Genomic DNA, 27,547 nt, shown 5'->3' on the forward strand with positions numbered 1-27,547 from the left:
TATATATGACATACATATGAGACAAATATATATGACATATATATGTCATATATATGACATACAGATGAGATATATATATGTATGTATGTGTGTGTGTGTGTGTGTGTGTGTGTGTATTGTTCCTTGAACATGTATATTATCACCTAGCCTGGAGAAACCAGCAATCCTTGCTTGAACATGTACCTCTTCTTGCCCCGGGCTCATCTCAACATGGGGGTTTCTATACTGGAACTCTACCTGGCATTTGATTCCTATTTTGGGACCATTTCAATTCTTTACTCCAATCCTACTATTATCTCAAATGGGACATCTCGAAGGACTAATGACTAATCAGCCCATGATCACACATTACTTTGGTGTCATGGATTTGGTATTTTTAAATTTTAGAGGGGAACTTGATATCACTCTATCTATCTATCTATCTATCTATCTATCTATCTATCTATATGTCATATATATATGGCAACCCGTGGCATGTACTCATGAGATGGAAATGCTTATTTCAATGTTGCGGATTCCAAGAAACCCGGATTTGGGGCACTACACCAAGTGTGAAAGCCCACAAGATCTAAAAATCAAAAGCTGCTGCAGATAAACCTTGAACAGTTATGAAATGAAGAAGAAAGGGAACAATTAGACCTTAAACCCCAATGTCAGGGAGACCCCCAGTCATCAAACCCGAGGTAGACTCTTCTCTTTGCTACAATTACATGTTTCCCATACAAACGCTGGACTGCAAACAGAAAGAGTAGAAGAAAGTTCCAAACAACATCCCTCCAGACATTGTTAAACTTGACTTGTCATACAATGAAATCAACCAGCTTTGACCCAAGGAGTTTGAAGATATTCATGAGCTAAAAAAATTAAACCTCAGCAGCAATGGTATTGAATTCATAGATACTAGTGCTTTTTTAGGATTCACACATTTGGAAGAGTTAGAATTATCAAACAAAAGTCTACAAAACTATGATTGTGGTGTATTAGAAGACTTGTATTTTTTGCAACTCTTGTGGCTCAGAGATACCCTTGGAAATGTGACTACAATATCCACTACCTCTACTACTGGTTAAAGCACCACTACAACGTACAATACAATGGCCTGGGATGCAAGATGCCTGAAGAATACACAGGGTGGTTTGTGGGAAAATATGTTCACAGTTACTTTGAAGAATGCCCCAAAGACAAATTACACCCTGAGACATTTGATTAAGGTCGAGAAGATGATGACTGGGAGAAGATTCATAGGGATCATGTAGCAGAGTGCAAGAATCCCTATAGTAGGATAACTTAGAAATTATTCTGGTTGCAACTATTTTTGAATTGCTATACCGGTGTCAGAAAACCATATGTTTACATTTTGATTAGCTGTGTTGCCTATTTATGCAGTATCCAGCTAAAGGAAGGTTCCCTTAATTATTATTATTATTGCGAGAAATTCTAGCAATCAAAGGAATGCTTTCATCCTGCTTGCCTGCCTGTTTGCAGACCAGCCTTTGGCGAAGATTCCACACTGGTAAACTGCAGGAGTTGGGTCCTACTGATGGCATTGGAATTTCATATGTCCTGTATATATGTTTTTACTGCCTTTTGCAAATAAAATTAAAAAAAAAACTTGGTTCATTTAATATATATATATGTATATATATATATGTGTGTATATATATGTATATGTATATATATGTGTGTGTATATATATGTAAATATATATATCATATGTATATGCATTCCTAGCTTAAGGAAGAATATATACAACTATGTATATATAATAAGCCTTATTATGTATATAAACTTTGCTGAGATTTGAGTGGTACTGTTTTTAATCTATAGATCAAGTAGGGGAGAAAACAAGTTGGGGAGAAATAACATCTTAAAAATATTGAGTGTTCTAATTAGTAAGAAATATTTCTCCATTGGGGTGCCTGGGTGGCTCAGCCAGTTAAGCATCGACTCCTGATTTCACAGGTCATGATCTCATGGTTCATGGGTTCAAGCCCTATATTGGGCTCTGTATTGATAGTGTGGATCCTGCTTGAGATTCTCTCTCCCTCTTTGCCCCTCCCCAGCTCATGCTCTCTCTCTCTCTCTCTCAGAATAAGTGAATAAACATTTCTCCACTTACTTAGATTGTGAATAAGAAATATATCTCAATTTATTAGATCATGTTTATTTCATGAGTGTTTTGCAGTTTTCCACATACAGATGTTATAGGTATTTTGTTAGATTTATACATAAGTCTTTTATTTTGGGATGGTTGTTTTGTAAGTGGTATTTGTTTTTTGTTTCTTTCTTTCCAATATACCAATGTTCATTGCTAGAAAGCAATTGATTTTTGTATACCTTATATCTTGCAAACTTGTTAAAGCATCTTATTAGTTCCAGGGGTGGTTTTTGAAAAAAAAAAAAGGAGATTCTTTGGAGTATCCCACAAAGACAATTATACCATCTGTGAATAAAGACAGATCAATTTCTTCTTGTCCTATCTGTAAATATTTTATTAGGTTAAGGAAGTTCCTACTAATTCTTAGTTTTTTGACAGCCATTATCATGGATGAACTTTGACTTTTCTCAGATGATTTCTGTGCATCTAATATTATAATTTATGTTTTTTCTTATTCATCTGTTAATATCATATGGTCAAATGATACATGATATGCTAATATGACTGATATGATTATATGTTTTTTAAATTATTTGTGAATATGATTAATTTATTACATAGATTGCTTTATGAATGTTAAACCAGGCTTGCTCTCCTGGCATGATCCCCACTTGTTGATTTCAGGCTTGAATACAGTCCTCTTCTTGTAATCTACAAATGGCTTATAATTTTAATGTAAACTTTTATCATTAAACTTTTACTCTTTTTGCAAGGTTGTGCCATCTTTATATTCTTAGCTTGAATAATGAAAAGATTCTATACATCCTCTTACTGTTTTGTTTTTTGTTTTAGAGAGAGAATGGGAGAGGGGGGAGGGTAAGAGGGGCAGAGGGAGAAAGAGAGAGAATCTCAAGCAAGCTCCAGGCTCAGTGTGGGACCTGATCCCATGACTCTGGGACTATAACTTGAGCCAAAATCAAGAGTTGGATGCTCAACCGAGGCACCCAAGCTCCCCACCCATCTTTAAAATATAGAAATACATAAGTTTTTAGCCCTATACTCTATAAAAATATTTATACCATGACTAAGAATAATGCTTAATATATCAAATAATTGAGCTATGTTTATTGCTGTTATAGGTAATTTAATCTCAAATATATCTATTTAACTCAGAAACATCTTAATGGGATTTCTGACATATTGAAATGATGTACCTGGTTTGTTTATACAAAAAGATGTATTAAAGGACTAATAATACACCTCTGTCCTAAAAAATAACAATCTGAACAGACTGAAAAATTAAACTATTCCTGGTCCACAAGAGAGGGAGGGAATGGGGCAAAACAATGATCCCAACACTGAAGAGACAGGGGAATACAGGGAGTCCTGGGTTACTGGCATAGAGACTCACACAAGGAAATTGAGATGGGCACCAGAGCCTGAGAAGAAAGCTTGAGCTTTATTTTATTTTTTTTTTTTAATTTTTTTTAATTTATTTTTTTATATGAAATTTATTGACAAATTGGTTTCCATACAACACCCAGTGCTCATCCCAAGAAAGCTTGAGCTTTAATTGATGCATTGCTAGAGGCTTGGTGTGGAACAAGTCTGAGAGAGAAAATTGTTCAGGGACTGAGTCATACGAAGGTCCCACAACATTTTGAGATTTACCCCCAGAAGCCTGACCACGTTCCAACAGTAAATATCAGAGAAAAACCTCCTCCTGCTTCTGACAAGGGAAGGGGGGAAAGTTACCATGTTGAAATACACCAGAACATTCTGCTTTTTTTAAAATGTTCATTTATTTATCTTTGAGAGAAAGAGAGAGTAGGAGCAGGGAGGGGCACAGATAGAGGGAAACAGGGAATCCCAAGCAGGCTCCACACCCAGCACAGAGCCTGATGCTCAGCTCGATCCCAGAAACCATGAGATCATGATTTGAGCAGAAATCACGAGTCAGACACATAAATGACTAAGCCACCAGGCACCCCCAGAACATTGTTCTTAATAAGGGCTGCCCTCAGGAGAAGCTAGCTAACAAGAGTCTACCTTGCTGGGGTATTATCAGAACCTAACTCACCTATGGAAGGGAAATACCAAACTCCAATTAATTTTAGCCTTCCATGTGGGGAAAGGGAAATACCCAACTCCATCCCACTCTAGCCATTCCATCTCACCTATGTAATCTAAGAAACACTTGTGAAGTTCACAGTCCAGAGACATACTCACCAAAAGACTGACCCTAGTCATAGGACTATGGAATGCTTCCCCTCTTCCCACACTTAATCACATTATTAAAGGCCTATATACAGCAATGGGATATTATTTAGTACTGCAAAAAAGAGTATAAAGGTATAAAAAGACATGCAGGAAATTTAGATGCATATTGCTAATCCAAAAAGGCTATGTATTGTAAGATTTCAACTATATGACATTCTGGAAAAGGCAAAACTATGAGCAGAATAAAAGGATCAGTTGGTTGCCAGTGATGGGGAGGGAGAGAAGGGATGAACAGGCAGAGTACAGAGGATTTTTAGGGCAGTGAAAATATTCTGCATATTATAATGGATATATGGATATATATCCATATATATTGAATATATATTATCTATATGTATATTGAATATATTTATATGTCATATATATATTTAAACCATTGAACATACAACGCTGAGTGTATATCCATATAACGGATATATATATCCATTATACACACACACACACACACACACACACACACACACACACACAGACACACACATATATATTTAAAGCATTGAATATACAATGCTGGGTGTGAGCCCTACGGTAAACTATAGTTTTGGGTGATTATGATGTGTCAATGTAGGTTCATCCTTGATAACAAATCTACCATTCTGGTGAGTGATGCTAATAATGGGGGAGACCATGCATGTGTGGGGGCAGAAGGTGTATGGGAAATATGGGAAATCTCTGTATCTTCCTCTGCATTTTGTTGTGAACCTAAAACTGCTAAAAAAAGTCTTTTAAAACACTAGTAAGAAACTACTAAATTATGAAACTGTCACATCGAGTTTTTAACGCAAGACTTGATCTACAAAACTAGGGGAAAGGCCATAAAACACAAATTAATTATGAAGCATAGCAATTTAAAACACTGAAAGCAAATTTATTTTAATGAGAACTCAAAAGAAACTTTCATAGAGACACAACATCATACTTGCATTGAGTACTTGGTGCAAAAAAGTTAGTTTGGACTTCTATTAACAAGTGGTAGGAGCTACCCTCAAATGATGATTCAAATTGGGAAATACTACTTCATCACCTGTTGGAGACAAGTTGCAAATAGAATCATTAAGTATGATTTGTAGCTATTTTGTTAACAACCTTGCCTGGCCACTCTTCTATAAGCACTCTGCTGGTCACTACCTCTTGAACAAGCTCTTCCTGCAGATCCCACTGAAGTTATAGATACTGTCCTTTTGATATGGCTATTTTTATTTCACAGTTACTAAGATCAACATTGTGGTATTTCTATCCCATTATGTTCCTGTTCTTCTCTCTTAAACAGAGTGAAACATAATCCATGTCTGTTATTGTTCTTGTTTGTGGGGATCTCTATGGATTCCACCACATCAAAATAACCACTTGGGGAATTAATCAAGTTAAACTCTGAGGCACATAACAAAGACTGCAAACATATAAAACAAATAAAATAATGCCTGGTATCATCCAATGGGGTAAGAAATAATAAGTAGTATTTAAAAACTGAATTTCCCTCCCTCCCACACAATCAGTTCTATTCAAACCGTTTTCTTTTTAGTTGAGATGTGTTACAACTGAGTTTTAATAAGACTTAATTCAACTTACATTATTAAACTCTTATTTTACTTCAAAATATTTACTTTCCAATTTAGAAAGTAGTATAGTCACGATCTCTAATATTCCATTTGCCAGATTTGAATACCATAATTTAGTAGGATGTTGTTTAATAACTATTAAGGAAGCAACCATATTTTAGCATCTTTTTTTTGCATTTGCAAAGCATCAACATTAAAATATTAACTACAATGCTCAGAAGCTGATCATTTATTCACTGTCTGGAACCTTGCTGAAGCCAATAATTCTCAAGTTAGAATAGCTAAAAACTATCAAATATGCAAATAAATCACTTCATACAATTTCAGAATCCTCACAGTTCTTTTCTGTGATCTACTTTTTTTCCCTCTAATAATTAGTGACAACCTTACATAAATCCATTTGCTTTAGAATATACAAAATTATGGAGTGCCTGGGTGGCTCAGTTGGTTAAGTGTCTGACTTCAGCTCAGATCATGATCTCCCAGCTCATGAGTTCAAGCCCCACGTCAGGCTCTATGCTGACAGCTCAGAGCCTGGAACCTATTTCATACTCTGTGTCTCCCTCTCTTTCTGCCCCTCCCTCATTTGTGCTCTGTCTCTATTTAAAAAAAATTTAAAAAATTAAAAATAAGAAATATATAGAATATACCAAAATATGTAGTATCTATCCCTCTGAATGTTAGATATTTCCTTTACAGGTTACATAACTGATTGCACTTAGTTATTAGGAATTCATATGCTCTGCTTAATTTTGTGTATTTACTTATATCTTATTCAAAAATTCACACATTCTGGAATTGTTGGCTTATTTTCATATAAATAACCACACTTCTGGAGAATAGCCATAGGCAAAATAAAACAAAATAAAATTATTTTACATCTCTCTTATCATTGTGTTCTGATGCCTTCTTAGTCCTGGATGATATATTAGGTAATTAGACTGGAACTGAAATGGTTATATAACTGAATTAGATCTAGGAATCCAAATATTTTTGCTTAATATATTCATGTGAATGACTATGGATTCACACATTGATTTTTTTTGCTCCTTTTGCTTATATCAATATTTTGATATAGTAAACAACCTAATTCCTGGGAAACACAACAGGAACACCACGTTGAAAAGTTGGGGATATCCTAGTGAGTAGGCAAAACCAATGACCTGAACACAATGGCCTTGATCATTTGTTCAAAAGATATTAGGCTATGTTACTTATTTTCTGTACTATTCATTTGAGCATACTGTATCTTCTAAATATTTAAAAACATAGGAATTTTAAACTCCTGTGATTGATTTGTTGCAGAAATGGTGATAGACCAAAATCTGAATTATTATATGTATTTGTAAATGTGTAACTTAATTTTATTATAGCCTTAAGTAAATTGCATAAAGTATAATCCTAATTAATATGAAAAATAAGTACTTTTATTAGTATTTCCTAAATGATGAATCCTGAAGGCCATTTTTAACATTTTTACTTTTATCCTGATTAATTCTATTGTCATTTACTATTAATTATGCATACAAATTAAGAGAATATTCCCTGAAGGCAATTATTACAACAAAAATCTAAGTTTTGTGAGACCACTTTACAAATCAGAATATTGTCTAAATAGCTGCTGAAATTATATATATGGAGAGCAAAATAATTTAGATAAAAGGAAGCAATAATAACTACAACTCTCTCAGTGATTATGAATGCATAAAACTCACAATGAATTATTTTATTTCATATAAGTTTTCAATTAAACATTGCTTCATATTTGACTCTTGAGAGTTTATTTAAGTTTCAGACTACTAAGTTGTTTTGATTTAGGATGCTCTACCTGCAGAAACTGAGACAAGGACTTAAACACAGGCTGCTTATTTGGGAGGTGATGCAAGTAAGCAACAATGAAGTAGGGAAAATGAAACAGGGACGTAAGAGAGTCATCTAGGAATGTACTATTTAGTTCTTTGCCACTATGTGTAATGGTGCTCAGTCCCACTGTAGTGGTTTTAAAACTGTTCATCCTTTTCAAAGCAAAGATCCTAATTCTTGTCTCATCGAGTGTAGGCTCTACTTCATAATTCATTGCTAAGGTGTAGCCAGCATCTGGTCAAAGTGTGGCTTCCTCATTCTTCTCTCTTTGGTTCTCTCAGGCAAGCCAACTGCTGTGTCATGAAGATACTCAAGTATCTATGAAAAAGGCCGTATGGAGAAGAAGTAAATTCTCTGGTCAACAATCACATGAGTGTACTTGGAAGAGGACCTTTAGCCCCATACAGGTCCTTCATATGACTCACCCAGCTAATGACTTGACTGCAACCTAATGAAAGATCCTGAGCTAGAATCACCCTGATAAGCCACTCTTAAATTCCTGAATCACAGAAATGGTGAGATAATAAATGCTTGCTGTTCTAAGCCACTGGACTTAGTGGGGGGGGGCAATTTGTTATATAGCAATATATAACTATGCATTCAATGAGGACCATCTGAAGATCTGTGGAGAAGGCACAATAGAAGGTGTTCTGGAATGATTGAGAACCAGAGCAATTGTCCACTGACTCGTACTGCCCATTAGTCAAGGGTTGTCCCCATGGTATTAACATATTCATAGTCTAGATTGATTTATGAGGGGTTAATGGGTGTGTATGCTCACTAAGATCCCTCAGCTTCCCCCCCCCGCCCAAAAAAAAGTATAAGGTATAACAGTAGAGGTTGAAGTGAGATATAGTAAATGTGTTTAGAAACTTCCCAGCAAAGATGCAATGGGATAAAAGCAACAAAAGCAGCTGCTACAAATGCCACATATGTAGCCCCAACCTATTTTGTATGTTAAATAACTTCCCAAAAAATAAAGAAAAAAAATGGAAAAAAGAATTCAATACACTTAAACTACACTGTGATCTTATGTTAAGAGAAAGTTTTTTCTTCTACATTCTGCTTTTAGGAATAATTCATTTAACATAAAATAAAGCAGACTCTTACCCTGGGAATTATTTTTAAGAGATAATATGCAAACAACCAGAACCAACCTGGGCAATGAAACTTATCTTAATCTATTATAACCTGTACCACTATGTCTATATTACTCTATTATGATCAGAATGATTTTATCAAGGCAAAATGCTCAATTACTATTCAGAAACTTTGCATATGTATAATAAACTGCTATATTCCAGCTCGAAAATACTATTATATAGTAACAATGGGTAAAATTTCTACCTATGTACAAGGCATGTTGCAAGGTCATTTACATACATTTGTCAATCCCTAAAACACGATACAAGATAGATATTATTTTTAGGCTACCAGTGATTGGAGCTCTCTATCTGGCCTAAATTTAAATTAAAAAATTCACTACCTGGTATTTACCCAAAGAAAATAAAAAATACTGATTTGAAAAGATACATACATGCACCCCTATGATATCACAGTATTATTTACAATAGCCAGATATAGGAACAGCCTATATAACATCCTTAATGAATGGATTAAAAATATGAGGGTGTGTGTGTGTGTGTGTGTGTGTGTACACAGAGAGAATAATATTACTTAGCCATAAAAAAAAAAGAATGAGATCTTGCCATCTGCAACAAAGTGGATGGATTCAGAGGGTAGGTACAATGCTAAGTGAAATAAGTCATTCAGAAACAAATACCACATAATTTCATCATATATACAACTTAAGAAACAAAATAAATGAATAAACAAAAAAGATATAAACAAAAAAAATGAATGCTTAAATACAGAGAACAAATTGGTCGTTGCCAGAGGGGAGATGAAAAGGGGGATGGGTGAAATATATAGAGAATTAAAGTATACTTATCTTGATGAACACTGAGAAATGTATACAATTTTCGAAACATATTATACACCTGAAACTAATATAACTCTGTATGTTAATTATACTTCAATTAAAAAAAAGCCACTTGGCAGGCACAATTTTAGGAGATTTCACTGGAAACAATATTCCCCATTCCAAATCCTGATCCACTCAGATACCCAGGTATGGAAGAATTTTCTGATGAAATCTTTTTAAAGTTTTATTTAAAGTCCCAAATTTCTAGTGCTGGAATATCCTAAATAACATATTCAAGAAATAGTTGGATTCTTCAGGACCTTTCCAAAATTAAAGAACACATGACTTTACGAAGAAACTCATTTGATTTTTCAAAAGTTCTGTGAGCAAAAAGTAAATTACCTTGAACCACCACTATTTTTTAATACATGCAAAGTGTCAAACATTTTGCCAGAGTATCATTATAGTGATGACAAATACCTTTTTCTTATTCTTCCAATCACTGTATGACATTCTCTTAACAGCAGAAACCCATTGGCTTTCAAATCCATGTTCTAAGCCTTTGAAAATACATTTTATTTTGTCACAAAATTTTCCCATTTCCTTGGGAAACTTGCTAACATTCTCAACCTATTCCTTATGAATCAGTGTCCAGACCTCTGTTATGACTACACATCCCTGGAAGAACAGTTTCTTCCAACAACCAGATTTTTCCTCCTACCCTTCACTCCCATATTACATTTAACAGATGTCTTATACGTTCTGGCATTTGTCTCTGTATATGGATACATATATGTATGTTGCTAGAGAAATTAAGATCATCTCATAAAGAGATAAAGTTTTGTACTACTTTTCTGTGAATAAACAGTAATTATCTGAGTAATGTTGGAGAGATGGTGTGTTAGAGCTGTTTAACATTCCACATTTTAATATTTCAAATGTATTTTATTTCAAGAACTATGTACACATGAGCCATATGGTATATATGTATGTTTGTATTTATGTCTATTTATCTATTTACATATGATGAAAGCTATCACAGAATTATAAGGTGTAAAAAAAACTAAAAAGAGGATCATAATTTCACATTAAATTATGAAAAAGTCTTAAAACATTAAAATGTATGCATTTCCAAAGTTTCCCTGAGGTTGCACAAAAATACACTTAAAACCCTCAACAAAGTAGGGGTAGAGGAAACATAACTCAACATCATAAAGTTCACATACTAAAGACCCACAGCTAACATCATTATCAATGGGAAAAACAGAGCTTTTCCTATATAGTCAAGAACAAGACAGGGATGTCCACTCTAACCACTGTTATTTAACAAAGAACTGGAAGTCTTAACCTCAGCAATAAAAAAGGAAAAAGAAATAAAGGGCGTATAAACCAGCAAGGAAGAAATCAAACTTTCACTATTTGCAGATGACAGGATACTCTATGTAGAAAACCCAAAAACTCCACCAAAAAAATTATTAGACATGAATTCAGCAGAGTTGGATATAAAATCAATGTCCAAAAATCTGTTGCATTTCTATACACCAATAATGAAATAGCAGAAAAAACAAATCAAGGAATTGATCCCTTTTACAATTACACCAAAAAATATAACATACCTCGGGATAAACCTAACCAAAGAGGTAAAAGATCTATGTGTTAAAAACTATAGAAGACTTATGAAAGATATTGAATAGGACACAAAGAAATGGAAAAAAAATTTCATGCTCATGGATAAGAAGAACAAATATTGTTAAAATGTCTATACTATCCAAAGCTATCTTCACATTTAATGCAATCCCTGTCAAAATACCACCAGAATTTTTCACAGAGCTAGAACAAACAATATTAAATTTAGAACTGCAAAAGACCCCAAATAGCCAAAGCCATCCTGAAAAAAGCAAAGCAAAGCTGGAAGCATCCTGATTCTGGACTTCAAGCTATATTACAAAGCTGTAGTCAACAAGACAATATGGTAGTGGCACAAAAACAGACATATGTATCAATGGAACAGAATAGAGAACTCAGAAATGGACCCAAAACTATATGGTCAACTCATCTTTGACAAAGCAGGAAAGAATATCCAATGGCGACGGGTGGCGGGGGGGGAGTCTCTTCAACAAATGGTGTTGTGAAAACTGGACAGCGACATGCAGAAGAATGAGCATGTACCACTTTCTTACACCATACGCAAAAATAAACTCAAAATGGATGAAAGACCTAAATGTGAAACAGGAAACCATCAAAATGCTGGGGGAGAACACAGACAGCAACCTCTTTCACCTCAGCTGGAGCATCTTTTTTTTTTTTTTAATTTTTTGTAACGTTTATTTATTTTTGAGACAGAGCATGAACGGGGGAGGGGCAGAGAGAGAGGGAGACACAGAATCGGAAGCAGGTTCCAGGCTCTGAGCCATCAGCCCAGAGCCCGATGCGGGGCTCGAACTCCCGGACCGTGAGATTGTGACCTGAGCTGAAGTCGGATGCTTAACCCACTGAGCCACCCAGGCGCCCCTGGAGCATCTTCTTACTAGACACATCTCCAGTGGCAAAGGAAACAAAAAGAAAAATGAACTATTTGGACTATCAAGATAAAAAGCTTTTGCACAGTGAAGGAAACAATCAACAAAACTAAATGGCAGCCTGTAGAATAGGAGAAGATATTTGAAAATGACATATCAGATAAAGGGTTAGTATCCAAAATCTATAAAGAACTTATCAAACTTAACACCCCAAAAGTAAATAATCCAGTTAAGAAATGGGCAGAAAACACAAACAGACATTTTCTTCAAAGAAGTCAGCCAGATGGCTAACAGGCATATGAGAAGATGCTCAACATTACTCATCATCAAGGAAATACAAATCAAAACCATGATGAGATGCCAACTCGCAGCAGTCAAAATGGCTAAAATTAACAACACAGGAAACACAAAATATTAGTAAGGGTGTAGAAGAGGAGAACCCTCTTACACTGTTGATAGAAATGCAAACTGGTGCAGCCACTCTGGAAAACAGTATGGAGGTTCCTCAAAAAGTTAAAAATAGCACTGCCCTATGACCTAACAGTTGCTCTACTAGGTATTTAGCCAAAGAATACAAAAATACTGATTCCAAGGGGGCACATGCACCCTGATGTTTATAGTAGAATTATCAATAATAAGCAAACTATGGAAAAAGTACAAATATCCATTGACTGATGGATGTGTGTGTGTGTGTGTGTGTGTGTGTGTGTGTATATATATATATATATACGTATATATATATATGTATATATATATATGAGAGAGAAGAGAGAGGGAGAGAGAGAGAGAGAGAACGCGCGTGCGAGAGAATAGAATATTAGTCATCACAAAGAATGCAATCTTTCCATTTGCAATGGTGTGGATGGACCTAGAGTGTATTATGCTAAGTGAAATAAATCACTAAGAGAAAGACAGTACCATATGATTTCACTCATGTGGTGGAAGTTAAGAAACAAAACAGATGAACACAGGGAAAGGAAAAAAAAGAGAAAGGGAAGCAAACCATAAGGGACTCTTAACTATAGAAAACAAACTGAGGGTTGATGGAGGGAGCTGGGTGGGGGCTGTGTTAAATGGGTGATGGCCATTAAGGAGGGCATGTGTGACAAGCCCTGGATATTGATGACATGTAAGTAACGAATCACTAAATTCTACACCTGAAATCAATTTTTCTATATATGTTAGATATCCGGTGTTTAAGTAAAAACTTGAAAAAAAATAAAATAAAATGGGTACTTTGTTAAATAAAATAAAATTATAAGATTTTGGTTTCTGACATGCCCCCAAACCTAAACATACCCCGTATTTTCTTACTGCATCCTTTACTTCTCCTTTGATTAATCTTTAATATATAAATTATTATCCTTTGAATGGTTTCTCATGTAATCATTCTTATTTTCTCTTCTTCAGTTTTAACTAGTCTAGCTCTAATGTCCACAGCATAGTTTATGATTGAAGCAATTCTCCAATGGAACTTTTGTCAGTTTTATAAGATCCTGAATCCTTGGTAAGAATTTAAATTCTACTTTTAAGTTGGTTTCCTTTATATTTATATTGCATTTTCTGCCAAGGGGAAGATTCATGATTCCTCAATTTGTTTCCTCAATTTGTAGGTAGTATTTACTTAAGAGGCATGTTTGAGTTGGGGTTAATATTAAAAGTGAATTTTTAAATTTCCTATACAATTCTATAGCAGCAGGATTTAGAAAATTTGCACTAAATAAGAAATACACAGAGAAAGAAAGATCCCTCGTAATTACTTAACAGTAAGAATACGCATTTTAAAAATTATACTTCTTAAGGCACCTGGGTGGCTCAGTGGGTTAAGCATCCGGCTCTTGATCTCAGCCAGGTCATGATCTCAAAGTTCATGGGATCGAGCCCTGCACTGAACACTGTACTGACAGCATGAAGCCTGCTTGGGATTCTCTCTCTTCCTCTCTCTCTACCCCTCTCTCCTCATGCTTTCTCTCTCTAAAATAAATACATTTTAAGAATTACATTTTTCTACTTTCCTTTTTAAAAATATAACAAGAGTTACATCATGGCATTACATATTTTCCATCTTGCCACAAGGCATAACAGAGAAATAGAAATGTATAAAGTATATTTCTTTCTAGATAATTGCTTTTTTGGAGTTTAATTTTAAGCTAAAGTTTGGACGTATATTCGAATTCAGCATGGAATCAGAAATTTCTGAAATTCTTTAAAAGTCTTTATTGTTGTTAATATAGCTAAAATGGTTAAAAATTCTCAAACATGTATGTCTTTTATAATTTTCCAGGAAATAATAGAAGTGAATTAGAAAACTGACCACTCATCAGCCTAAATCAGATCATAATTAATAAATCACTGTATAAACTGAACTTTAAGAAATGCCTGTGGGATTTTTTATATGCAGATAATTTATTTCTCTCAAGAGCATCTATGGTTTCGATTAGGCTTATTAAAATGCTGATTAACTATTCTGACCTCTACTTATTTACCAAACTGTATATTTCCTGAGGATCATTCTTTCTGGTTTGCAATTTTGTTTTTAGAAAACTGAGTAAAGAAAAAACAAATCCAAGCTCCAATTATAGAAACTGATTTATGTAGTAGAGTCACATTTATGCAAAAGAAGGATAATGAAAAATGTCATGAACTCTATGAAACTCATAGCTGTGAAATAACTATAAAATATTTTCATTTTTTATTTCTAAAATAGGTACATAGCAGTGAGAGAACATGATATGTGTAAGTGCTTCTCAAACTTTAATGTATATATACATACTAGAATAAATTTCTAACAGACTGTTTCTTTTCGAAATGATGTTTAGTTATAGAAAGCTACATGTTGCTTCCCCAAAGAAACTATAACCAGGTTCTCTATTATACTTAAAATACTGAGAATTTCAATTGCGTTTTTAATGAAATACACAAATTAACAAATTTAATATTTATTAAAATCAGTAAATATATACTTTTAAAATTATAATTATTAAGATCCGCTAAGTGTCACACAACTGGTTACTTTACTTTTACAAGAAAAAGCTCCTGTCTGGTCTCAAACAAATTCTCTCCATTTTTCATGTTCTTTTAATTTTTAACATTTGTATTACTTTGATGTTTTAGGACACTTCTAGAAGGAGTGAATCATCCAACCTGTATATTTTTTAGACTATCTTCATCTTGGGCTGAAAGAATCCTCCCTGACACCATCTATCATCAAATAGTTTGTATTTGGAGAGTGGGCGGGGAAAGCCATAGCCTTGAAGTAAAAAAGCATGCTAACTTTCAAGCAATTTTCCCTGACCATTATTTTTCACTCTAGGGTTTTCACTCTGTGTTAAGAACATGACACAGGTGTTCATAGTTCTCTACCAAATACCATTTTAATGTCAGATTATTAACCAAGGTATTGAATCTGCTATTTTTTTACTTTAACAATCATATATATAATATATATTATATATATATATACACACACATATAATATATATTATATATAATATATATTATATATATGTTAATGTTTATTTTTGAGGGGGGGGGCAGAGGGCAGAGAGAGAGGGAGACAGAGGACCTGAAGCGGGCTTTGTGCTGACAACAAAGAGCCTGATGCCAGAGCTGGAACTCACGAACTGCAAGATCATGACCTGAGCTGAAGTCGGATGCTTAACCAACTGAGCCACCCAGGCACCCCAACAATTATATATATATTAAGTTTATTTATTTATTTTTGAGAGGGAGAGCTCGGGAAAGGGCAGAGAGGTAGAGAATCCCAAGCAGGCTCCATGCTGTCAGCACAGAGCCCAATGCGGGGCTTGAACTCCAGAACCATGAGATCATGACCTGAGTCGAAATCAAGAGTCAGGTGCTTAACTGACTGAGCCACCCAGGACCCCCAACAATTTTATATTTTTAACAGTTCTTTGGTTGCTTCAGGAATTTCCTTTCTTGTTCACTTCCTTACCCACTCTATTATTTTGCAATGGCTGACCTAACAAAGTAACACAGACTGGTTGGCTTAAAACACAGACATTTATTCTCTCACAATTCTGGAATACAATGTCCAAGATCAAGGTATTAGCAGGGTTGGTTTCTTCTGAGGGTCTCTCTCATTGGCTTGTAGATGTTTGTCTTCTGGTGTCTTCATGTGATTTTCCCTCAGTCTGTTTCATCATCTCTTCTTATAATGACATAAGTTATATTGGATTAGGTCCCATTTCTATGACCTCATTCTACCTTAATTATACCTTAATTACTTTTTAAATACCCTATCTCCAAATAGTCACATATGAAATTTGGGAGACATAATTCATAATCCCTGCCTCTTATCTGTAAATCAAAAGAAGTCTAGCCCTAGATAACAATCAGAAAAAATGCTAGGAATACACTCATATGAATGAAAAGCATAGACATGAATTCTGAAGTAAAGTTAAACATTAAAATATGAAAAAAAATAAGGCAGGTCTTAGAGACTAAAAGCTATTTTCAGAAACTTCACAGAAGTTTACACTTTCAGACACTAGTATCATATATAAATCTCTTTCTTGGTCAACATTGTGCCTTTTAAAATTATGGTTAATTATTAGGATTATACATTTTTTCTATTTTTCACTATGCAAGCCTCAAAAGTAGAAGTTTATGTTATAAAATTAACATAACATAAATTTAAAATTCCTCTGCATGATTTTGGTGCAAAAGGATTATATGGGAAAACCCAACTCTGAAGATTTTAAAATTCATGCAAAGGGTAGAAAAATTGTCATTATTATACTTCATGATGAAGACCAAAAACAATTTTTTTTAATATTCCCTACTGTTCTTTGTAATCACTAAGCATGTAGTGTCTCATCTTAGATAAATGGCTATTGGGGCATTCAGCTCAGAATCCAAATTTAGAAGCTGTGTTCAAGAAGTGTGTATATATATACACACACACACACATACACACATATAATTTCCAAAGCTGTATCATCACAATAGAACTGCTTAAGGACTTATATTGTCTTGCCACTTGACATGGTACAGATCATATAGTCCAGAGAGAAAATCAAATACATGTGGAATTTTGTTTGGTTTGAAGGTGAGAATTTGACTCAAGCAATGCTGACTAGTTTTCTTAGGAGATGATTTCATTTTTCTTTCGAATTGTAGCCTGAGAAGATGGAGGCTCAAAGTTATCAATATCAGTTTTCCATCAAGTATATAGAGTTCCCTTTTGAATAAAGCCAATATAGTATACAGGGAAAAAAAGTAAAAAAAAAAAAAAAAAAAGGAGAAATGATTTCTGGACTATATCATAATACCTGGATCCAGCTATGCCTGAAATTAGATTCATAAATGAACTTCTAGGTTTTATGAGCCATAAAAACTCTAGATATGCTTTTTTTTTTTTTTTTTTTAATTTTTTTTCAATGTTTATTTATTTTTGGGACAGAGAGAGACAGAGCATGAACGGGGGAGGGGCAGAGAGAGAGGGAGACACAGAATCGGAAACAGGCTCCAGGCTCCGAGCCATCAGCCCAGAGCCTGACGCGGGGCTCGAACTCACGGAGCGCGAGATCGTGACCTGGCTGAAGTCGGACGCTTAACCGACTGCGCCACCCAGGCGCCCCTAGATATGCTTTTAATTGAATTTATTTAGTTGTTTTTTTTTAATTGAAGATGGCCAGATCTCAATACAGTAGTTTGTATGAGTTAAAAAAAATATGATGTAAAGGAGTGAGAACCAAGATAATAAGAGAAATTAGGACTGAAAATTTTATTTCTCTTGTGAGTTACAATCATATGAGAATATGTAATTTTTTAATGTTCAAAATGGCTTTAAGGAATACATACTTTCTAAAGACAGAAACTATATTCATAAGAATTATTACAAAGCTAATATATCATTAAGATTTATACTTACCATTAACCATTTTAAATACCCTAATATCCAAAGAGGTAGTAGAGTATTATGACATTATTAAAACATTCTGATCAGGGAAATATCTATGAAAATATGTTTTATAAAACAATTCCTGATTTCAGCCTATTAGAATTGATCTAAATATAAATTTTAATGTTAATGTGGTGATATGTGCTCTTCTTTGCAATTGCCAACTATAGCTCATGTAATATTCTCAGTGTTAGGACAATCATTTATCTGCGCTAAACAGTTCTGAATCAAATGAATGTATACTGGATGGGAAAAGCTCCATACGAGCCTGCAGAATGCAGTATCAACATGTCAACTGTCTAAATTTCTTTGTTGGTAATTCTTTGCTATGTAAAGCTTTTTTTTTTTTTTAAATCCCTAATCACATTTAGTGAGCAAATAACTAGAAATAATCATTTAGGACTCCATTCATCAGAACATTATTATTTTATATCAGCTAAGCCTTTATGAGATAGCTGAATTTCTTTGGGGAATAAATAGTGTTTACCACTTCTCTTTGCTATTCAACTAATAGAATGTTTTAGGTCTATCTCAGTGCTAAAGCCCACAACGAACACTAAGCAACCAGGAAATTTTAATGAACACATCATTATCTGAGCAATGAAACACTGAAAACCAGACACCAGAGAAGTTGTGTGTTTGAATCAACAAATAAAACAGAAGAGTTAAAATTTCAATGATGTGTTTAAAGAACTCAGAGTAGAACTATTTTAGATGAATTACAAAATTGGATTCTTTCAGGGAACATCAGTCTAGTATGTAGTTATGAATCTGAAATTGACTACATGAGCAGTTCTCCAGAAGATGATTTTAACTTAACAAAAATAAAGAGAGAGTAGTATGTAATAAGAAGGGTATGCAATAGTAAGAGCTAAGGCTTTGATATTCTTGACCTAGAGATGACACAGAGATGAGTAACAGCTCAAGCAATTACCAGCTGTATGACTGTGATAAATGACATATTTTACATTTATAAATATCAGTAACTTTTTCATCTATAATTTCAAAATTATGTTAGAACTAAAATCACAGGTCTATTTTGAGGATAAATAGTAAATGGGGAAATGAAAAAATCAATATAAAATGTACTTATTTTGTTATAAAATTTAGAGTACTTTTAAGTGCTAGTGATTTTTTAGTGTTCTCTTTTTATTAGTGTTGTGATTATTGTAATTTACATTATTAAGTGAAAAAAGGCATGATGTTGAAATGAATAAGTTAAATTCTTATTTCCACGTACCTTAATTCTCTAATAGAAACTCCTTGCTAATCTTTATTAAAAATATCTATATTTCAAAATATAGTATGGATTCTGCCAAAAATAAATATTGTTATAATATCTGACTGCTATATTTAAAACAATTGAAATAACAATATTGAAAATATTATCTTATGAAGTAATGATAACTTGGGGATAAAAAGAGTGGGGAAAATTATGACTTACTGATTACAAAATGCCATGATTAAAATATATTTTTATAATTTTAAGGTGAAAATGTATTGGAGATTTTCAAGAAAAGGTTTTGGTACTATTGTATATAGTATGGTTTAAAAGTAATGAAAAGAAACTTGTGTTTAGAAACAGAAAGAACTAGTCAAAGAACCCTTTCACAATAAGACATTAAAAAATGTGAATGACTTTAAAACTGTAGCTGCAGCAAGTTCTTACTCAACACCTCTCTGGAGGCAAGGGAAACAAAAGCAAAAATGAACTATTGGGACATCATCAAAATAAAAACTTATGCAGAGCGAAGGAAACAATCAGCAAAACTAGAAGGTAACCAACAAAATGGGAGAAGATATTTGCAAACGACATACCAGATAAAGGGTTAGTATCCAAAATCTATAAAGAACTTATCAGACTCAACACCCAGAAAACAAATAATGCATTGAAGAAATGGGCAAAAGACATGAATAGACACTTCTCCAAAGAAGACATCCAGGATCCACATAAGAGTGAAACCATATGGTATTTGTCTTTCTCTGTATGACTTATTTCACTTAGCATAACATTCTCCTGAGAAACTTAATAGAAGACCATGGGGGAGAGGAAAGGAAAAAAAAAGTTAGAGAGGGAGGAAGCCAAACCATAAGAGACTCTTAAAAACTGAGAATAAACTGACGGTTGATGAGGGGTAGGAGCGAGGGGAAAGTGGGTTATGGGCATTGAGGGGGGTACCTGTTGGGATGAGCACTGGGAGTTGTATGGAAACCAATTTGACAATAAATTTCATATTAAAAAAAAAAAAAGAAGAAGACATCCAGATGGCCAACCAATACATGAAAAAATGCACAACATCACTCATCGTCCAGGAAATACAAATCAAAACCGTGATGAGATACCACCTCACACCAGTCAGAATGGCCAACATTTACAACTCAGGTAACAACAGATGTTGGCAAGCATGTGGAGAAAGAGGAACACTTTTACACTGCTGGTGGGAACGCAACCTGGTGCAGCCACTCTGGAAAACAGTAAGGAGGTTCCTCAAAAAATTAAAAAAAAAAAACTACCCTATGACCCAGCAATTGCACTACTAGGTATTTACCCAAGGGATGCAGTATGCTGTTTCAAAGGGGCAGATGCACCCCAATGTTTATAGCAGCACTATCAATAATAACCAAAGGATGGAAAGAACCCAAATGTCCATCAATGGATGAATGGATAAAGAAGATGTGGTATATATATAAATACAATGGAGTATTACTTGGCAAGCAAAAAGAATGAAATCTTGCCATTTGTAACTATGTGGATGGAACTAGAGGGTATTATGCTAAGCAAAAGGGATATTTGTCAGAGAAAGACAAATATCATATGACTTCACTCATATGAGGACTTTAAGATACAAAACAGATGAACATAAGGGAAGGGAGCAAAAGTAATATAAAAATAGGCAGGGAGACAAAAACATAAGAGACTCTTAAATATGGAGAACAAACTGAGGGTTGCTGGAGGGGTTCTGGGAGGGGGGATGGGCTAAATGGGTAAGGGGCATTAAGGAATTTACTCCTGAAATCACTGTTGCACTATATGCTAACTAACTTGGATGTAAATTTAAAAAATAAATAGGAATAAAAAATAAAATAATAAAATAAAATAATAAAATAAAATAAAATAAAACAAAATAAAATTGTGTGTTTATAGGTGTGTACGTGTGTGTGTGTATACCAAGACAGAATTTTCTTTGGATTTTGGATGGGCAGGGTTGTAGGGCATTCTTCAAATAGGCTAAAACTAATGAGTAAAAATTTGATGAGAAATAGGATATGTATTTAGCTTCAAAGTATCTCCGATTTAACTAGCTAAAGGGAAAGATAATACCTTTCAGTGGGGAAGTCTGATAGAAAGTGATGAAAGTTCATGTAAAGAATGGGATGCAACAACGACATGTACCTCCTAGAGGGACACTTTGAGAAGGACACAGCATAGCTAACATAGCATTTTTGCTGAAAGTGTATAATCTGAATCAAGTTGTATGTGTGTATGTGTGTTAGATAAACCAAAATTGAGATAGATTACACAAAGTAACTGTCTTGTACTCATCCAAAAAATGAAAGTCATGAAATACAAAGAAAGGTTGATAATGATTCCAGAAGACATAACTAAATAACTTCTAGAAATAGATCCTGGAGAGGGAGACATGGAATAAATAAATAATTTAAAAGGATTTTATTGAGATAATTGATAAAATTTGACTAAAGCCTATGTATTTGAAAAACTATTACATGGAATTTAATATCCAAATCAATAATTTACTGCAATTAATAATTAAATATTCTCAATCTCTTGAAATCCAGAAGTATTAAGTGGTAAAGCACTACATGCCTACAAAGTTCCCTCATGGTTCAGAAGAAAATGTGTCTGTACGTGTATGTGTGTATAAATGTGTGTATATTGGTTTTCATGATGAGATAAACTTCTGTTACTGGGAATGCACCGATATACAGGTGCTCTAAGTATACTAGTGGGAGTGAAAATTAGACTTCAGCAATATGTTTAAAAGCTTACATAAATTTGCATTTATTTTGAGTTAGCAATTTTCCTCCCAGGAATTTATTCCAGAAAAGCTATCATCAAGAAGACAAAGATGAACTAATGAGAACATTTGTAGTAGGCAGAATTCTAAGCTGACCGACAATCAGGTGTAATCTCTTTCCCTTGAGTGTGGGTGAAACCTGTAACTATAATAAATATTCTGTGATTATGTTAAATTGCATGGCAATGGCGAGATTATCTGGAGTGAGCCTAACATAATCAAGTGACCTCTTTGAAAGCAGAGAGGTTTTTTGTTTGTTTGTTTTCTGACTGGTCACAGAAGAGGCAGAGAGACTCACACTGAGTGGTCTAGAAGAAAGCAAAACATGTGAACACGGGGACTATGTGGCAAGAACCAAAGGGTGGGATCTAGGCACTAAAAATGTTCCCGGGCTGATAGGAAAATGGGGCCTCAGTCCTATAACCACAAGGAAATGAATTCTGCCGACAACCAGTGAACTTGGAAAACAACGCCGAGCCCCAGTTAAGAACTGCAGCCCAGTATAGCTTTTGATAGCAAGTAATTGGAAACCATCTACATATTATCCAGAAAGACCAGGTAAGGAAAGTATGACATGGTATATAGTAATTAACTCTCATGGTTGCAAAACCTATCTACAGACTATGTGAGAACTGCATGTAAAATTCTGTATGTTGTGCACTCATATATTTTTATAATGCATATTGTTATGGGTGGAGTTGTTCCTCTCAAAAGAGATATCTGAGTACCCCAGAATACAACCTTGTTTGGAAATAGGATCTTTGGCAGGTAGATTCAAGTTAAGATGAGGACATTAGAGGGCGATCCAATCCAATATGATTGGTGTCCTTATGAAAAAGAGGAAATTTGGACTCAGAGACAGACAAACTGAAGGAAGACCATGTGAAGACAGGGAAGCCAGCATCTACAAGCTAAAGAATGCCTGAGGCTACAAGTGGCTGTGGAGAACTACTGAAGTTTCTTCACAGTTCTCAGCAAGAATCAACCCTGCCAATATCTTGCTTTTGGACTTCTAGCCCCCAAAACTGAGACAATAAATTTCTGTTGTTTAAGCCACCCAGTTCGTGGTACTTAGTTATGGCAGCCAACGAACTAATCTGCATCTTTATTTTCTCATGTTGATGGAACTACAACAAAATTTAACAAGTGACTATTTCAGTTGTTGGGGATTTATTTTGCTGGGTTCTGAAAATAAAATTGTATTTAATCACGCTTGACCTATTAATGTCACAATTTCATATCCTTCAGCCTTGTAATTTGTTTTATATTTTTTGCACTCAAGTTTTGAGATATTCATAATAAGTATTTATTACTTTTATAGCTAAATACATTAAATAATAATTACAAAAAAAGATAACCCTCCTCAAATCAGCAAAAGTTGGGAGTATTTATATTTAATATTTATATTTATATTATAGATGTTAAATAAAGATTAATAACTAACTTGTAAAGTCATTTCCTTTCTTATATTCCCTTTTCTGCATTCGGTCTCTTCATAAGTACCTGTGACATTTCATAGTTTATTCATTATTTGCATATATGTCAGGTTTTAAGTTGAAATATTAGATATAGACATCACTAAAAACAGCAGTTTTCTGTTTCTACTGGGGCAAAATAATTAATGGGAGATTAATATTGAATAGTCAGAATATGCACTTGAATTTTCTTATAAGACTTCAATTCATTGTCTAATAAATTAATAAAAGCTCTCACTTGTGCAAAGAATATTCTTATCTGCACACATTAATGTTGATTCAATGACTCAGTAAAAGATAAAAATTTTCTAAGGAACATGCTATTGGTGTCTAGTGAGAAAGACAGGCATCAGACTATTTTAAAAATACATGGTTAGCATTATGATGGAAAACTTACAGGAATTATGTGGAACTAACCAAGTCAAAGGTGAAAAAATCTCCCTGAGGAAGAGATTTGTAAGGTGAAGTCTTCTGATTTATGCAGGATACGTAGAAATGAGCAGCAGAGGAGGCTGGGGGTTGGGTTGTATAGAATGTTGATTAAAAATAGAACATATATCACTGCACAAAGCTCTGTGATCTTGGTTAAACACCCGAAAAATGGTTATGATGCCATTGTCTGTTAAATACATGATTTCTTTTGACATCAATCTTGATTTTTTAGAAATACTTTTCAAATCTGCATTTTCTGTCAAGAATAAATCTCATTAACTGCTCCACTCCAAACGGCCACTTCTGTCACGGCAAATTTATATAGGGACAGCTATACATTATTAACAAGCTATGAAAAGTCACTGGCTAAATGTCATCAAAGCTGAGATATAGCTGCACCTTGGGATTCATATAGCAAACAGTTTAGTTTTAATCATCTTGGACCACAAGATGTCTTGACATTTGAGCAGCAACTTTTTTCCTCTTAACTTGCACTGGAATCAAACCTCTATTATCTCAGCCATAATTTTCAGTTTAAACTGTGATAGAAAGTTTTACCTTTTAAATTAAAAACGTGAAAAAAAATCGATCCATCAAAGACCTTATCGTTCATTTAATCAATGCTCCCCTGCAGCTTTCTCCTCCCTTCCCCCCTTCCCAAAGAGAAATGAGCAAGGGCAGCTCTAAAATTCAAGCATCTTTAGAGCTGCCAGAAAGTTTTTGAGCTAACTACATTTCTGTTACATTAATACCAACAAGAAATGACCTTGCTGAACTGCATTAAGATAGGTGATTGATTTTGTTGTGGTATTTTTTTTTATTTTGATAATATAAGTAGTTTTCATACTTTAAAAACATGTATTTGAACCTTTTTCTGCTCACGGTCTAATAATATCCTCAGGGCATAAATCTATGATGGCCTCAAAATATACAAATTTAAAATATATTAACAATATTTCATTTAAAATATTTAGTGTATATTATGGACCAAAATTTTATTAAGATCTATCATTTTAATTTCTTATCACAGACCAGTCATGACAGCAATATAAAGAAAATATGATTTTTTAAATTAATAATGATCAGAAAAATATAAAACAGATATATCAATAAAGAAATCATAGTCACCAACAAAATTCTATCAAATGTATCTTGGATTTGGGGTGCCTGAGTGGCTCGGTCAATTAAACATCCAACTCTTGATTTCACCTCAGGTCATGATCTTGCACATCTTGAGATTGAGCCCTGCATCAGGCTCTGCACTGACAGTGCAGAACCTGCTTGGGATTCTTTCTCTCCCTCTCTCTGCCCCTCTCCATTCATGCTCTCTCTCTCTATCTCTCAAAATAAATTAAGTTATATATATATATATATATATATATATATATAAAACTTGGTTAATAAAATATATATATAAATACATATAAATATATATACATATATATAATATATATATACATATATATAATATATATACATATATAATATATATATGTATATATATAACTTGGTTAATAAAAATACATTGCATAACTTGTGGGAAAACATGGATGCCTCATATCTTTTGTATTTTTTCTATGTATATAAGGCAACAAGCTACAGATGAACATTTATTAGAAATAATTACCTTGCTCCTCTATTTCCAAATTACCAGGACATAAGTGTATTTAGATATAAACTTTACTTTTGCTTCTTGGGTAATTTCATGTTAAGAATGCAACACATAGGGGTGCCTGGGTGGTTCAGTCAGTTAAGTGTCCGACTTCTGCTCAGGTCATGATCTCACGGTTTGTGAGTTCGGGACCTGCGTCAGGCTCTGTGCTGACAGCTCAGACCCTGGAACCTTCTTCGGATTCTGTGTCTCCTCTCTCTGCCCCTCCCCTGCTCATGCTCTCTCTCTCTGTCTCAGTCTCTGTCTCTTTCTCTCCCCCTCATAAATAAACATTAAAAAAATCAGAAAAAAATGTGACACATAAATAACTATAATCTCCCCATAAAATTTAAACATGCAATAAAGAAGGAATAATCAGGGACTCAGTAGCCTAGAAATAGCTAGATCATGCAACTGAAATAAGTAAGATATTCTAAGAAATAAGTAAGAGGTTCTAGAACTACAACTTCCCCATTCTATAGTACCCTGTAATAGTTGTTTGCTTTTCATAAACTTAAAAAAAAGACTAATCGTTAAATTAATAGGTTACTTATAGGTCTTTATCAGTTGGCTTCTATCTTATTTTTTAAAGTATATCATAAAGTCAGGTATAATTAGCATAACAAATTTGTATGTGGAAATGAAAGTAGATGAAGGAGTATAAAACTGGCACATTGCTTCTTAACTGTTCTAAGTATGTTGATGCTTCAAAGTATAAGTTTACAGTATTTTCACTTATTTATTTATTTGTTTTGAGAGAGAGAGAGAGAGAGAGAGAGAGAGCGAGCAAGTGAGCAGGGGAAGGGCAGAGTGAGAGGGAGAGAGAGAGAATCCCAAGCAGGTTCTGGGCTGTCAGTGCAGAGCCTGACCACTTAACTGATTGAGCCACCCAGGTGTCCCACATTATTTGCACTTTTTATGTTGTCAGAAAATATATGTAATGAGAAGTGCCTGTGGATGTCTTTCGGTCTTTGACAAGCTGAAAAGCACTACTTTTATCTGTGCTTCTCCTTCCCCTCCTTTATTTATTGAACAATATTCAAGTAATATCTTTTGCCTATTAGTATGAGACAGTGTAGTAGGATCTATACAATGATAAATAACAAAAACATGATACTTGCAAGATTATAATCGAATAGAGAGAAAAACAAGAATCACACAAAACAATAAATAAACAATATTCTATGCAGGTGTCTCATGGGAGATAAGACCTCATTTGTTCAATGGTTGAGAAGTGGGGACAGGTTTTCCTATACCTGTTCTTTTGAGAATGAGTAGAGGAACACGTAACGTGGAAAAACAGGCTTAACTTAGGTACACCATGATATTTAGTCAACAACTGCCCCTACAGGTTTTATTGGTTGATGAAATATATGCTACGTTTTGAGAATCTTTCCAGGATTTGGGTGTCTTGGATGGGCTTCCAGAAACAGATCTGGGCAAAGAGTTTCAGTGGAATTGGTTTTGGGGGAGGTGTAGAAAACACCTAAAGTTGAGTAAGTTGGTGGGGGGAAAAGAATGTAGGAAATAAATTACTTATTAAAGGGGTGATTAGAGTTTATTCTCCTGGGGAATCTCTGGTCAACCTTGGTAAACACACTTCAGAATTATGTAACCTAATGGGATGACAAGGTTAAAGGATGGACACTCCAATTCAATTCCCATCAACTATTGTTATGAAATGCATTCTGGATTAGGAAGATGCTAAATTGGGAAAGCGCATTGATTCCCAGGAATTTCAAATCTTCTTTGCAGGAAGAAAGTTTCTGAAAGTTCTCAGGCT

The 27,547-nt window shown here is 34.2% G+C and overlaps 1 protein-coding gene and 1 pseudogene across 1 annotated transcript in view; one reads left to right on the forward strand and one right to left on the reverse strand.

Annotated features, from left to right (window-relative positions):
* EYS (eyes shut homolog) overlaps window positions 1–27,547 on the reverse strand; it is a 1,626,372-nt gene that overhangs the window by 797,293 nt on the left and 801,532 nt on the right. The window lies entirely within an intron of this gene.
* On the forward strand, window positions 464–1,291 carry LOC125165549 (leucine-rich repeat-containing protein 17-like; annotated as a pseudogene).

Source organism: Prionailurus viverrinus, chromosome B2 (assembly GCF_022837055.1).
Source record: "Prionailurus viverrinus isolate Anna chromosome B2, UM_Priviv_1.0, whole genome shotgun sequence".
NCBI classification, from domain to species: domain Eukaryota; kingdom Metazoa; phylum Chordata; class Mammalia; order Carnivora; family Felidae; genus Prionailurus; species Prionailurus viverrinus.